Consider the following 12,741-nt stretch of genomic DNA (forward strand, 5'->3'; position numbering starts at 1 on the left):
AGGTCAGGAGATCGAGACCATCCTGGCTAACACAGCGGAACCCTGTCTCTACTTTAAAAAAAAATTAGCTGGATATGTTGGCAGGCACCTGTAGTCCCAGCTACTCAAGAGGCTGAGGCAGGAGAATGGTGTGAACCCGGGAGGCGGAGCTGGCAGTGAGCCGAGATCGCGCCACTGCACTCCAGCCTGAGCAACAGAGCGAGACTCTGTCTCAGAAAAAAAAAAAAAAAATTGTAGTTCCCTTTCATCAGAAAATTTTGAAAAATTACAGTTGACCTTCTTTCAGTTGAATCTATGGATATAGTTCCTTTAGTTCGTAAGAAAATGCTTTTGCTACCCACAGAAAGGTAAAAATACTCAGTTTTAGCCCTATTCTAGGGATGAGGCTTAGAAGTGCGATGGCACACCCAGTACATATCATTTCAGGTGCTTTTAGTGTCCATTGACTTGCACTTAAAGGAAGTTACATTGAGGTCAGCACTGGACATCTGTACCTTCACAGCCATGCAACAGGTAAATGGTATCATAAGGCCCTCCTGTGCAGGGCACTTTACTTAGCATAAGATTCAGTCCAGAGGTAGGCCAAAGAGAGAATCCAACCAAAGCCTTAACTACTAGCCTTAACCATAGCACCAGGGCAAATGAGCCTGTTTCTTTCCAAGAGATGGGAATAAAAATCAGTGGTGCTGTTCTGTTTTCTCCACCTGCTCTCCTATAATACACAGTCACGACCTTTTCTACTGATTTTTCAAAACCACACTATTTTTATAACAGTTTTTGGGGGCCATGATATGTATAAACAGGAAAAAAGGTATCAGTAAATTCATTTAAGAATGTTTAGCCGGGCACAGTGGCTCACACCTGTAATCCCAGCATGGTGGGAAGCTGAGGCAGGAAGATCACTTGAGCTCAGGATCACCAGCCTGGGCAACCTGGCAAGACCTTGTCTCTACTAAAAATCAGAAAGATTAGCTGAGAGTCGTGGCATGCACCTGTGGTCCCAGCTACTCAGGAGGCTGAAGCAAGAAGATTGCTTGAACCTGGTAGGTCAAGGCTGCAGTGATCCATGATTGTGCCATTGCACTCCTGGCTGGGTGACGGAGCAAGATGCTATCTCGGGAAAAAAAAAAAAAAAAAAAAAAGATAAATATATTTTATTGGAAAAAGAAATAAATGGTGAGTAATTGATCTTGAATGGTGTAGTTTGGAGTACATGTCTATAAGCCAGAGAAGTCTGGGTAATGTTGAATTTTGGGAATTAAAGTTCCAGTCCTTTTAAACTTTTCACTCTTTGGATGATGTCTCATGACAGGTTAATGAGTTGCATGCTCTAGTCTTGAAAGATTTAGGACATGTCTGGCTAATATTAACATTGACATCTGCAAAGTAATATTGGAATGGACACCCAAATATGAAGAATGACTAGGACCTTGATCATCCTAAAGCTTTGGACACTTCCCAGACTTTCCTACAGTTTTAGGGTATTTTCCTTTTCATTCCATTAAGGCACTTAAAATACTCTCCATAGCACCAGGTGCAGTGGTTCACATTTGTAATCCCAAAGCTTTGGGAGGCAGGAGTGGGAGGATTGCTTGAGGCCAGGAGTTCAAGACCAGCCTGGGCAACATAGCAAAACCGCCATCTCTAAATATATATATATATATATTTTTTTTTTATTAGCTGGCTGTGGTGGCTTGCACCTGTAGTCCTAGCTACTCAGGAGGCTGATCAGGAGGCTGATGCAGGAGCTTGAGATTACGGTGAATTGTGATTGTGCCACTCTACTCTAGCCTGGATGACAGAGCAAGATCCTATCGCTAAGAAATTAAAAAATAATATGCTGTATAACCCTGATCTTTCGACTGCCATAAAATCTTTCTTGCATCTAAAAAAAATTAAAAATAAACCCTCCACAAATACTTATCTCTTATTACAGTGAAAGATATTACTACAAACTTAAGACTTTAAATGTTTCTCTAATACAGTGTTAAGGTTTAGGTCTGTCTTTGTTGTCAGGCTGGTACTAAAAAAAAAGTATATATGGATACAAGCATGTTAAAAGGTTTAAATATGTACATATCCTTGTAACACAAATTTTTTCTCCCAGTATTTTTTATCTATTCTGTTTAAAGCAAAATCTTAAAAGTTAGAGTTTATTAACCATAAATTTGTATCCACAGTTTATAAACTTTAGCTGGTAATTCAACATATTTCTATGAATTTATCTACTGAGACTCTACACGAGTGAGGTCTTCACTGCAAATGAAACCTCTCTAATCTTCACCCATTGTCCATTTACACACAAGTAAATATGTTAATCTGTTCATGAAAGGATAAAATAATTCTGAAGATAAATGCAAAATGATTTTTCCAAAGACACAAAACAGTGCATTACGTTCTACTCTGTGTGATGCCTGCCAACATTCCAGAGGGCAGAGAATTGATAAAATACCAATTTAAAGGATTAGAAGAAATGATTTCTCGAATCAAGAATTCCATTTCTCTGTGATGGGAGTCTTAATTCTGGAGGAAAAGAAAAACATATATTTTTTTTCTTACCTTTGTAATTCGGCAATTCTTAGGCTAATAAATTAGAGTAAGTGGTTTGTCTGAGACGTGGAGAAAATTGGATGCAGCATGAAAAATTAACAGCAGTGTTAATGAGAAAATGGTTGGCTTATAAGTCCTGTGCTTGAATTTAGTATGCCAAGTGATTAGGTCTTCACAATGTTGTTTATTAAAAAAAAAGTATCGGATCTTTTTTTAATGTTTCCATATCCTGCCAAGGTCAAAGAGGACAATATCTGTTTTGTCACATTATGTTTTTGTGTAAGGGTGATTGGTTTAATGAAATTGTTGTAGAAGAGCTGGCCACCAGACTATATCAGACTTGTGTGTGTCACTGGTGGAGCATCTTTCACAATTAGCTCTTTATAAGACATATGGTCGTCCTCACATTCATCACGTGTGTCCCATGCCTCTCAAATATAAAACCATTTATAACCGTTATAATCAACCAGAATTAACCTGGGCCCAACTGAAGAGAAGGAAGTCAAGTCTTTAGTCTTTGGTTGGCAAGTTAACTCTTTCAAGTCCGATACATACTATTTTATGCTCCTTAGTGGATGGACCTTGGCATATTTGTATTTCCAAAGGATTTTTTTCTTATATTAAGGAAATTTTAAAAGCTTTCTCTTGGCTGGGTGATGTTTGATGTTTGATCCAATTTGATCAATAAAAGAGAGGTTTGTTATAGGATACGGACATAATAAATTTCAAGAAACAAGAAGCCCAGAGAGGGAAGGAACCAAGAATCTTCAGGCACCTTTACAGCCTCATGTAATCTCAGTAGTTGTTCATGGACTTTCTATCTGATTCTTAGTAAAAAGTCATCTGACCATCTGATCAGCTTAGTAAAAAAATCATCTGATCAGCTTTCTTCTAGTGAATGAATGGTACCCTCAGATCATGTGTTCACCCCAATCTAATTAACTGTAGCCCCAGTCATGTAAGACCTAAAGCTACCCCTTTATGGGAATGAGTGGGGTAGGTAGAGTTTGGGTGAGAGTGGTGTGTTAATGAGGACAAGTTTTGAGGGTTAATCACATAAACATTATTCATTATTCTTATCCACAGTCCCAAACAATTTCGGCCCTATCACTTAATAATTCATTAGCATGACTGTGGAGATTGGTTGAAAGAAAATGAGTGAATTGAGGCAAATCTAACTCTGCTATGGAAAAAAAAAAAAAGCTGTGATAATTCATAGCCCTTGAGGTACTGATAGGAATCATTAGTACCATGTTTATCTGCAAGGATAATGACTTAGTAACAAATCTCCATCCAAGAGATCTTGCAAGATGTTTGGTCTACATTAAAGACCCATAATAGACTGATTTTTTAATTACATGGTTAAGTCAGTTCACGGGGTACATGGTTGAAAAAATGAACATGAGTTGATGATAATGGTGGTGGTGCTTTCATTTTTAGTATCATATTTTTAACATGGGATTTGGATCAAACAGCAGGACAAGACTCTACTGCCCACTAGTTAGTGAGGTGTTTGTTGATCAACTAATTAATCTCTTTGAGCCTCTGTTTCCTCATCATTAAAATGGGAGTGAGAAGTGTACTGATATTATAGGATTGTTGAAAGAAATCATAGAGAAAACGAATGTAAAGAGCTTAGCAAGGTACCTGATATGTGAGCTACTACCACTATCAAGCATTTATATAGATCTTTTATGAATGTCAGTGATTGTTTTATGACTTATCTTCCTTGAATCTCACAACAATCCCATGAACTTACTGCAGTCAGTGAAACAGTTAAGACAATATTATAGTTTTTGTCATCAAAATTATGTAATTGAGTCCTAATGATTATGAAGTCAAAGAATATCAACCAAATGTAAGAGCAAAATAAATACATTATTGAATATGTAAGAACTACAGTATGCTTACCACTTGTGTACTCCATATGAAAGTTACTAGAGGAGATGCTCCAGGAAACTTATAACAAGATCCAAAGTGAAGAGCAAACTAGCATACAAGAAATCATGTCTGATAAGTATGACTCAGAAAATGGAAAAGAAGGTAGAAATGGAAGAGAATCCATTTGAGAAACTTAGAAATTTCTCTTTTAAGAGTTTAACTTCTATACTTTTCTTAATTTAATCACATTATTTTATAGTAAATATTTTCTTAATCACAACTCACAATATTGTTGGTTTTTAATATTACAATTTACATACAAAGCACTAAAACTTGAATTATAGAACAGAATATAAGCCTTTAAAATGTGAGAATAACAATATATGTAACAAAAATTAGGGGTGACATATAGGAATAAAGAAGAGAGATAGAAAATTGAGCATATTAGTGGTCTTGTTTTTCTTTGCAGGGAATCACTAGTTACTACCTAATTTGATATATCCAGAAATTGAGGCATAAACATACCGTGTAAATTTTAATTGCTGCTAAAGTAGTTGCCCCAGGATTGGGACAAGAAATAGAAGAATTTTACTTTCCCTTTCTATTTTTCTACACTTTGCATGTGTGTGCATTACTATTTTAAGTTTTTTAAATAAACTGAAAAAAGAGCATTCAAACTCATGGTTGAAATGGAGATAATTCTATTCAGGCACCTAAATTGAAATTATAGGAAAGAAAGAGTGGAAGCTGATCAGATGTAGGAAGGTGTGTCTCTGAGCTTGCAAGTAAACCTGGGTTTTCCTTCATTAAATTTGGTTTCCTTCCCTGTCTCCTTGTTTCGTTGAGCTGAAATACGGAATTAGAAGGCACATATTCCAGACCAGTTCTGCAACACAAACTATTAACAACTTTCAAGACTTAAATGTATAGCAACCATAAAAGGTATTGTTATGTCTAAGCATAAGGAATAAGCAGTCTAGAGGATAAGAAATTTACGAAAAACTGCAGGTATATACAGGCAGCTGGTAAAGGCTGGAGTGGGAATATTTTTAGCAGTGGATATTTGCTGCCGTTGAATGCTTAAATCAGTGCAGGTGGGGCATTCAAAAGGCTTCTGAGGGGTCAAGTTGCTCCAGATATTTTGCAAGGTTACATTGTCCATGAATGAATGATTTTGCTTTATGTCCCTGCACAGGGGAATCAGAGGACAGTGTTCCTTTCTTAGTCCCCAAGGATTCTCATCTGTTGTGAATAGCAAAAGCCCAAGGTAGGAGGATGGATCAGAGATCTGAAATCCAGAGCCTTGCTGGAATGTGTTGATCCTTAAAAGCAAGCATCTCCGTATGATAAATACGATCTCCTCAAGCCCGTTAGGGAATGGAAATTTAAGAACCGTTTAGGTCAAAGATCAGGAAATTTATGACGATTATCTGCGGTTACAGTGTAGAGTGTTTGAGGATGGTTTAAGCCAAAGAGTCCAGTGCTTGTAAATCTTGAGAGTGATATTAATACCTCCATGAACGTGTATGTACAACGTTTCTGAAAAGATTGATTGCAAAGGCCAGTTCCCAGGAAAGACAAGCAGGTAATTGGCATTTAATTAATGAGAATAAGTTATATTAAATTAAAGACTTATAATCCTTGATTATTTATCTTCCTGTAGCCAGTGTGACAATCTACTCTTAGATTATTAACTCACCACTGTTTTTTTTAAGAGGCCAAACTAAGCAGGCTGTTCAGACTGTATAAATAGGAATATGTTTGCATCTCAACCATGGGAACAAAATATCCTTTGGGAACTCATAAGAGGCTTCTTTCTAATATAAATGATTTTTGAAAATTGAATCCACGCAGAGCATCCAAGGTATTCTTAGGTCTCTTCCATACCTCCAGAATCCAGAAGAGTTGACATGAACCATTGTGCAGTAGGAAGGGTGTGAACTTGAGGGTCAGCCTGACCTGACCTAGGATTGAGTCCTAACTCTGGCTTATATTAACTAAGTAGGCTTGGGTATGTTATTAAAATTCTCTGGGGTTCAATTCTCTTGTCTTCAAAAATGAGAAAATAGTACTGACCTGGAATACATTGTTTTAAAATCTAAATGATACTGTAAATCCCCGTGGTCCATTAGCTATCACATAGACAGTACTCAACAAAAGCTCATTTTTTTTCTCTTCACATTCTCCTACTTTTGTAGCACAGGATGATAGTGGTTAGAAAATGATTCAGAAACAAAGTTGGAGGCTTCATGCTACTTGAACAATTATGATAAATACACATTAATCAAGATACTATGGTACTGTTGAAAGGATAGACACATACTACAGTGGAGTAGAATAGAAATTCCAGAAATAGAGCCACACAAGTATGACGAATTGATTTTTGAAAAAGGTGCAAAGACAATTCAAAGCAAGTCTCGTCTTTTAAAGAAACGGCGTTGAACAATTTAACTACACATGTAGAAAAAAGTAAGTTGTCTCAAAAGGGATTATCTATCTAAATGTAAAGCATGAATCTAGAAAACAGGAGAAAATATTCATAACTTGGAATGATGTAGAGTTCTTATATATGACACCAATAATACATGATAGAAAAAAATTGTAAGTTGAACTTCATTGGAATTTAAAACTTGCTCTGTCAAATATGCTTTTTGAAAAATAAAAATACAAGTTACAGAGTGGGAGAAAATATTTGCGCATTACATATCGAACAAAGATCTTGTAGCTAGAATATATAAAGAAGTCTTAAAATTCAACCAAATTAAAAATGGGTAAAAAGTTGAATAAATACATTACCAATAAATACATTACCAAAGAGGATTTATGGATGGCAAATAAGCATAAGAAAAGATTTTCGACCTTATTAGCTATTAAGAAAATGCAAATTAAAACCACAACAAGATAACATTACATCCCTATTAAAATGGCCATTTAAAAAAAGCCTGATAATATCAAGGATGCAGAGCAACTGGAATCCCCATGCATTACTTATAGAAATGAAAAATGGTACAGCCTCCTGGAACACAGCTTAGCAGTTTCTCATGAATTTAAAGATACATTTACAGGTGATCTAGCAATCTCACTTCTGAATATTTACCCTAGAGAGATGATGACTCATGTTCACTCAAAAACCTGCATACAAATGCTTATAGTATCTCTACTTATAATCACCAAAAACTGAAACAACCCAAATATCCTTCAGCAGGTGAAGGGATAAGCAAACTGTTACACATCCATAAAGTGGAATACTACTTGGTAATAAAAAGGAGTAAACTATTAGTACACACAACAGCCTGGATGAATTGCAAAGACATTATGCTGAGTGAAAGAAGACAGTCTCAAAAGGTATGTTCCACTTGTACGATATTCTCAAGAAAACAAAATTATACTGATTAGTGGTTGCTAGGGGTTAGGATGGGGGCAAAGCATGACTTCAAAGGAACAACACAGGGGAGTTTTGGGGGCTGATAAAATTGTTTTGTATCCCGATTGTAGTAGTGGTTACACAAATCTATACTGTGTTAAAACTCAGAACTGCACACCAAAAACAAGTCAAATTAACTGTATGTTAACTTTAAAAACAGGATAAAATTAAACATATTTTAAAAAACGATCCCACCAAGAAGCCATTCTAACTTATGATAAACAAGGCATAACACCCCAGAACTCTGGGACTCTTTAAATATAATTTATTCATTTATTATTTATTGGACAAATGTTTATTGAGCACTACCTATGTGTCCACATTGTTTTAGGCACAGAGGATGAAGTTCTATAACAAAAACTCCTCGGAGGTTACATTACAATAAATAATAACTATATACTACCTTAGATGGTATACATACTCCGGTAAGCAGGATAGGAAATTGCAGGAGGTTATGCCAAACCATCCCTGGACAGAGCTGATTTGGTTTGAGATGAAGGGAAGGGACTTTTCTATGGAAAAATCTCTTACCCAAGGCCAAGATGAACTCTGGTCTGAAAATCCTATGAGTTGGAGGCATGCTTTAGGCCTGGATGATAAAGCCAAAGTCACCTAAAGACTTTGGTCTTTAGGATTGTGTCCAGGATATAGTGAGAGCAGAGATAGGAAGGTTCTATTAGGAAGGACACAGAGGTAGGACACTGGCTGTGGGCTTCCAATGATGTCCTGAGCGCCTAGCGGGTGTGGTGGAGAGGCAAGACTCTGACCCACATGACTCATAGTTAATTGGAGAAAGAGAAACAACTGTCGATGGGAGGTGATCTCCAGATTGGGCACAAATTGAAGGTTCCCAAATACAAGGAGCGAATGTTCAGGGAAGTGGTGGTTGAGAAGAACCCTAGGATGGGAAGAAGCCAGCAAGAGGAACAGAGGGAAGACTACAACCAACTTGACAAAATGCCAGGACCCAAGCACAGAAGGCAAGATATGGGATAAAGTATTTGGAAAGAAGCTAGTGGACACACTGCCTTAAACCCTGAGCACAGTTTAAAATAGGCACTTCTTGCTCAGATATTGCTGCTTCCTTCCTCCTGGCTCAGTGACTGCTCTTTGAGTCTACCTTGGAGGTGAACGAACCTTAAATGGGGAGCATTAACACTCCCTCCCATCTGTCTGTCTATTACTATCTCACGCTCCTGAGCTCCAGCTCAGGGAAATCCAAGGGAACCCGTCCCCTTTAAGAACCAGTGGCTTGCAGGGACTGGCTTCCTGCCAGGGTAGAAAAGTAGAGCAGGAGACATTTAAAGCCCTGTTTGAAAACTGTCATTTTTCCAACGACCTCAGATGGGGTGATTAATCAAGAAGCAATTCCGGAGAGAAGCCATCTTCTTTACCTACTTAAATCTCCCAGGTTAAGTTGTATTTTAAGCCCTGGCTTATTTTTAGACAAGTTTGTTGCTGTTGCCTAACCCTATGTTAAAGTAATTATTGTCTGCGAAGGTCACACAGAGTTCAGTGGAACTGAAAAACTCACAGCCTTTAGTATTAATGGGGTGAGCAGCCTGTTCAGGGCCTTTTCCTTAAAGAGACAGACCTGTGAGAACAGTCAATAAGGACAAAACCGCATTTGACATTTCAAGAGAGAGGAGGCTTATTCTTTTTGTGGCTTCTGGCAAAGACCCCAAAATCAAACAAAGAAACCATTAGAGGGGAGTCAATCACTATCTTCTACATGCCAGTGCTCAAAAAATGTTGTTGAATGTGTTATTTGAACTCAAGTGGGAAGTTAGAAATTCAAAGTGGAAGGAAGAGAAATAGTATAGTTTGAATACCTACCGCACACCAGGTGCTTTACATAATTACCTTAATTCTCACATCCACTTCTTCAAAGTAGTTATATGTACTACTATTATATGTTCCATTGCAGATGAGGAAACTGAGGCTTAGAGAGAGAATTTGCTCTGGGTTACACACTTAGTAACTGGCAGAGCCAGGATTAGCGTCCAGGTTGATGTGACTAGAAAACGCAGACCCTTTTCATGTGACTTCCTGAATCACATTAATTTAAAGCCTAATGTTGGGGTTTTAGATGTGAAGGTAACTGGGGAGGTTGAATTTTTTAAATTTTTTATTGATTTTAGATTCTATAAATATATATTATGAAATTCATTTCAAACAACACTTTCCAGTTTGACTTCTATGTTGATTGGAAAATAATGAAAATAATAGTTAAGACCTAATAAATGCCAGACACTGAAGCAAAATGACATGATCTTATTGAATCCACACATATACACATACGATTAAACATTTAGAAACATATACAATCATTCCATTTTACAGAAAAGAAAATTGAGGCTTAGAGAATTCTTATTCATATATCACAGACAATATGTGGTAGAGCCAGGATCTGAACCCAGACATTTTTATTTGAGAGCCGACTGTCCTACCAACTGTTTCATTCAGAGATCATGGCTTCTCCTGCCTGCCCCGCCAACTGATAAAGTTAGGTGCCTGTCCCAAATTTCCTCAATGAGGAACCTGAGGGCTGGTCTACAATCACTTCCAAAGTACAGAGTGTATAAGTGATGCAAGACAAAGGCTGAAATGACCACACCAAAGAGCAGTTAGCCTTTGTCTTTTAGGCCATTCAGCAAAAAAGCTGCTGAGCTTCCCTCCAGAGGGAAGCTACTTTATAAAGGGAGTGGGGCCCACAGCCACTGGGCCTGCAGTTCAGAATCACTTCCCTAGCTTATTTGAAGCCCCTAGACAGTTCCATCTCTCACTTCTGGGATCTGCAATCCATCTGTGGCCTGGTTGTGGTACATTGTTTAATGATTGCAAAATTCTTCCATTCCAGGATCCAGGACCCTGTGCGCTGTAAGTTTGCCACTTCTCCTGTCCGGAGCTACGGTCTGTTTCTCCACGCCTTTGAATCTGGGCTGGTGGTGTGACTTGCTTTGATCAGTTCACTTCCACCCTCTTTGAATGCTGCCCTGAGACCACCCTACAAAGAAACTGATCTCATTGACTAGAAGATAAGAGGCCCCATGGAAGAGAAGTGAGGCGCCTTAGCCAACAGGTAGCACCACTGCCAAACACGTGAGAGCGGCAGCCATCTCAACCTTTGGGCCCAGCTGACCTTGCAGCTGAATGCAGCTGCCAGGCAAAACTGGCACAGCAACTTTGGAGTCAAACCAGAGAATCCTAAAAGATATTAACAATAAGTTGTTGTTTTAAGCCACTAGGTTTTGTGTACTTTGTTACACAGCAGAGGCTAACTGAAACAGTCTTTCTTTGAAGTTCAGAGCAGTGTAAGGGTGCACTCTTGGTTGACATACTTCAGCACCTGCCACAGTGCAATCAATGGCAGTGATATATTCTCCAGAGTCCTGCCTCCATTACCATAAACTCCTCCAGGGACCAAAGGATGGTTTCAGGGCTTTTTATACTTTGGCCAACATAGGTGGACACCCAGACTATTAGGCTGTCGACATTTGAGGCCTAGAAAAAGTATTGTAACTTTTCCTTAAAGAGACAGACCGGTGAGAACAGTCAATAAGGACAAAAACGCATTTGACATTTCAAGAGAGAGGAGGCTTACTATTTTTGTGGCTTCTGGCAAAGACCCCAAAATTAGACAAAGAAACTGTTAGAGGGGAGTCAATCACTATCTTCTACATGCCAGTGCTCAAAAAATGTTGTTGAATGTGTTATTTGAACTCAAGTGGGAAGTTAGAAATTCATATTTCTGGCATATTTTAAAAGAAAGCTGAGAATCCAAATTAGTAAATAATTGAATGTCTGTGAAATGTAATAAATGCCAATTAGATGCCTGCATTTCAACACTTATATACTAAATATATTTAATGTGGACCGTTATTCTTGAATAGATAGTATAAGAGGCTTTTTCCTGAAAGGCAGGTGATCTGGGGCCCATGAAGATATTCAGTAGCTGTGGGTATTTTGTGTGTTGACGGGCTTGGGAACTCTGCGTATTTGGCCATTAACTTGTACTCTGATGCCCCAGATTATTGCTGTGTTATGTTATCTGGTCTTTAGGGAGAACATTAGCTGTGAGGTTCCAAAAAACTAAGGGCTCCCTATCAGTTTCTGAAAAGGCTAACACCTGCCTCAGCCTCTCAGAGACTCCTTGATCCAGAGTCAAGGCAACCAAATTGGGCAGAGTGGCTGTAGAAAAGTAACAATATATTTTCTAGAGAAGCAGAGGATTGTGGTGGCACAGTGTATGATAGGATATATCAATGAAGCCATTCAGGATTATTAAATTTTTCATTGGTTAATCGAGAATTATTTTAAACCTAAATCCCACCTGAGGAAAGGAAGCAGGGAGTCCCTGAATTTCTGCCTATCAGAATCATAACCACTGGTACATATTTTATGAAAACATAGAAGCAAAAACTGGCATAGCAGTTTAGCAGGAGGACCACAAAGAATTCCTATTTCACATTAACCCTCAGTGAATAGACAATCCCCAGGGCATCATTTTCAAATATAAGGGTTGGCCACTTTTGCCTGAGTGGAGCTCTTAGTTTGGTTCTGTGGGTGACCACACACACTATGTTCTACCTCATATCCTATCTCGTGTAGCTGGGAATATACCCAACCTCAGTCAAGGCTCCCGAATTTAGTCTAAGCGGTCAAAAGACTCTGTTGGAGGAAGAGGTCAGCCTTCATTGCTAGAGGCCACTAAACTCATGAATCACTTTTGCAAGGCAACTGCTTGGTGGAGGTGCATTGTTAAAAGCCAAGATTGCTCTGAACTTAATCTAGCACAGTCCATCCTCCAGAGAGGTGCTGAGGGGTTGTTTATGAGAATGGGAAGGTAATCAAGACACCGTCAGAGAGAAAACTGAGTAATGTAG

General features: G+C 38.3%; 1 protein-coding gene and 1 long non-coding RNA gene across 3 annotated transcripts in view; one reads left to right on the forward strand and one right to left on the reverse strand.

The window, feature by feature from the left end:
- Nucleotides 1–12,741, forward strand: part of LOC105471482 (metallophosphoesterase domain containing 2) — a 204,548-nt gene that overhangs the window by 186,496 nt on the left and 5,311 nt on the right. The window lies entirely within an intron of this gene.
- Nucleotides 1–12,741, reverse strand: part of LOC105471484 (uncharacterized) — a 59,556-nt gene that overhangs the window by 8,777 nt on the left and 38,038 nt on the right. The gene's annotated exons all lie outside the window — the stretch shown is intronic.

This window comes from Macaca nemestrina, chromosome 12, assembly GCF_043159975.1.
Source record: "Macaca nemestrina isolate mMacNem1 chromosome 12, mMacNem.hap1, whole genome shotgun sequence".
NCBI classification, from domain to species: Eukaryota; Metazoa; Chordata; class Mammalia; order Primates; family Cercopithecidae; genus Macaca; species Macaca nemestrina.